A 3,326-nucleotide genomic window follows, 5' to 3' on the forward strand; every position below is an offset into this window, starting at 1 on the left:
CCACCATCGCCCGGCGATTTTGGATGTTTTAAAGTGAATAAAAATGTTACAAAAATCAATTTCACCCTTTCTTTTTACTTTTTAATGTGGCTACTAGAAAAATTTAAATTACATATGTGGTCTACATCTGTGGCTTGCTTTCTATTTCTATTGGACAGTACTAGTCCAAAGATCTGTAAATAGCAGGCTAAAGCACTTAAACCCTTTAAGCAATCAAACACCATTGAGGATTTCCAATCTAAGTGTTTGTGGTGGATTTGGGAAGGAGCAGAAAACATAGAGCAATCTTTCAGGAAGATTAGTGTGGGGGAAACGTGTAGGGGTGAAACACTAGAGGCAGCTGTCAATGTCAAAGGCAGCAAATGTCAAAGGGCAAGCAGGCTGGAACCTACACGAGGTCTCTAGAAGCAACATGCTGAAGAGAGAAAGAAATCAAAAGCAGCTAAGACAAGGGAAGAGTAACAGGTGCAGTGCTGACCCAGGCTGAAGGACCAGGATGCAATGCTCACTCAACAGGTGCAGTACTGACCCAGCCTCCAGCATGCAATGCTCACTTAACTCAGCAAGCTCAACACAGGATTCTCACATCTATCTTTATGTGGCAAGCTCTCTTAAGAGTGGCATTAAGCAGGTAGTGGTGGTGCACACCTTTGATCCCCGCAGATTAAAGCAGAAGAGACAGGCAGATCACTGACTTTGAGGCCAGCCTGGTCTACAACGTGAGTAGGTCTACAGGGCTACAAAGAGAAATCATATCTCAAAAAAAAAAGAGTGGTATCAAATCCCAGACACTACCAGAAGGAAGTAGGCAGACAAGGCTATAACAATAAACAATAAGAGTAAAAGCCAAATTCATAACATAACCAAGAACTATGTCCAGGACTCTGCTGTATGCCTGACACTTGGACAGGCTCTGGTGACGGGGCAAACAAAACAGACATGGCCCTGAATCACAAGTTGCCAACAACAAAAATGAACAGGAGCTCTCAGAGACCTGAGCAGGAATAAGGATCAGTGGATAGAGACTGGAAGAAAAGGTCTTCAGAAGCTGGGCATGGTGGCTTACACCTGTAATCCCAGCATTCAGAAGGCTAAGGCAGGACGGTGGCCAAGAGTTCAAGACCAGCCTGGCCAACACAGTGAACTCCAGGGCATCCTGGGATATAGAAAGAGAAATTTAAAAAACAAACAAACCACCAACACCATGCAGAAGGGAGAGAGAACGATGAACTGGCTCTTGAGACATGGTGCTAAAGGTCTGTAATTCAGGCACTGGGGAAGTTGAGGCAGAAGGAGCACGAGTCTGAGGCCAGTAAGACCACATAGCAAGACCTAAGGAAATAAATTCTAAAAAAAAATCAAAGAAAAAAGAGCTTCGAAGTACTACATGCAATGAATATGTCAATTAAAAATCAAAAGTTAGATGCATTTCTGTTTTTTTTAAGGTGCTTAATTCTAAAACATGAATGGTCTCAATTTAACATTAAATTCTTAAGCCAGGTACAGGCAACCTTATATTACCAGTGGATTCTCCTTTCCTATCTTTCTCTGCTTCTTAGTGCTCCTTTTGCCTTTCTCCCTCTGGAAAATTTAGGAGGCAAAAATAAAATAAGCAAAAAACAAACAAACAAAAACCAAACAGACCAATGATTAACCCTAGCTGTATAGCTCTTGTCCTCATCCCTGTAACAATGAAAAGTGTCTGCCCCTGCGCCTGAGGTAAGTATTTCAAAAGTAACAGAGAGGGTGGAACACTGTAAGCATGCAACAAATGTTAGCCAATTCTGACATTCAAACAAAAGGATTGCTCTGATTTTAAAACATTTAAGAAGCCAGGCGGTGGTGGCACACGCCTTTAATCCCAGCACTCGGGAGGCAGAGACAGGCGGATCTCTGTGAGTTCGAGACCAGCCTGGTCTACAGAGCTAGTTCCAGGACAGGCTCCAAAGCCACAGAGAAACCCTGTCTCAAAAAACAAAACAAAAAAAAAAATTTAAGAACTTCTATTTGAGGGAAAGATTTCAAGGGTATGATGGTTTAACACACACTCAGCGTAGACCATTTCCTTACTCTTTTAAGTACTATCAGAAACTACTGCTCAAATAATCAAGTTACGACATCCCTTAAAAAACGGTAAAGATCTAAGCCGGGCCTCTATAATCCAGCACTCAGGTGACAGAGGCACAGGGATCTCTGTGTTCCAGGCTAGCCTGGTCTACGTAGCAGTTCCAGGCCAGCCAAGGCTACACAGTGAAACCTTGTCTCAAGAAACCAAACAAACAAAACAGGAAAACACTGGCAGGCATCCCAACCCTCACCGCTGCATCCCGAGTGGGACAGAACCATCTCACCTGTATTCTGGATACTGGTCAAAATGCCTACCTGGAAGGCCAACTACACTGACAGCCCTCCCACCTACTACAGCGATGCCTCGCACTGCACAGTGCAAGACAACGTCCACTGTCCGCGTCCTCTCTCTTTACGACCCTCCATAAACACATACAGTTTTAAGGTCAAGAACTGAACTCTCACACACGGAGAGAAACAGTATTAAACCTTGACAAAGGGCGAGGATGTGCCACTTTTGCTTGCTGCTGTGTTTAACTGTTAAGAACAGACTCATGATGTTTTATTCACGGCGTTTTGGTTGGCACTCTTTACTCATTGAGTCAAAAGACACATGAGAAAGCATGAAGCTATAAGTCCCAGATGGGTGACCTGTGTCCAAGGCTGCTGTTACTGGGTGTCCTTAGCCACTGCAGTGAATTTCGCTGGAGCAGATAGTTAGCCATTGTGGACTAAGAAATCCGTTAGTTTGAAATTAAAGGGCGCCGGAGCAGCGGAAGGTGGCAAACCCTCCCCAGGGCTGTTTCCAACCCTGTTGTTTCTTCGTCCAAAGTGAGCTTCGCCTTGCCCCGCAGCCCCTCACGCAGCTCTTGCGGGATGGCCATGGGACCCCGCCATCAGGTCCCGTACACAAGCCTGCACGCCCCGCGCGGGGACACTGGATGCTTGCGCCCCACCGCCAGGCAGACTCAGCTCCAAGGGCCTCGCAGTCCCGAGGGCCCAGGCGACGACGCGAAGCGGTCGGACAGCCGCTGGCCCACCCGGAAGCCCTTCCTCGGCTCACACCTGCCGGCGCGTGACGCCGGTCTGTCCCTGCCCCGCTACTCAGGACGCCCCAGCCGCGGCGACCGACGTGACCGCGCGTCCCTCACACACCCCTCCCCCGCCTAGCGTATACACTACACACGTCGCGATCCCCACAGCGCGTCCCGGGCGAGCGCCCTGGCCCGCCGCGGCCCACCCCGGCCCTGCTCGCTCCC

At 47.8% G+C, this 3,326-nt stretch overlaps 1 long non-coding RNA gene across 2 annotated transcripts in view; it reads right to left on the reverse strand.

The window, feature by feature from the left end:
- Positions 1-3,326, reverse strand: part of LOC106143924 — a 79,009-nt gene that overhangs the window by 74,784 nt on the left and 899 nt on the right. The window lies entirely within an intron of this gene.

This window comes from Microtus ochrogaster, chromosome 15 (assembly GCF_000317375.1).
Source record: "Microtus ochrogaster isolate Prairie Vole_2 chromosome 15, MicOch1.0, whole genome shotgun sequence".
NCBI classification, from domain to species: domain Eukaryota; kingdom Metazoa; phylum Chordata; class Mammalia; order Rodentia; family Cricetidae; genus Microtus; species Microtus ochrogaster.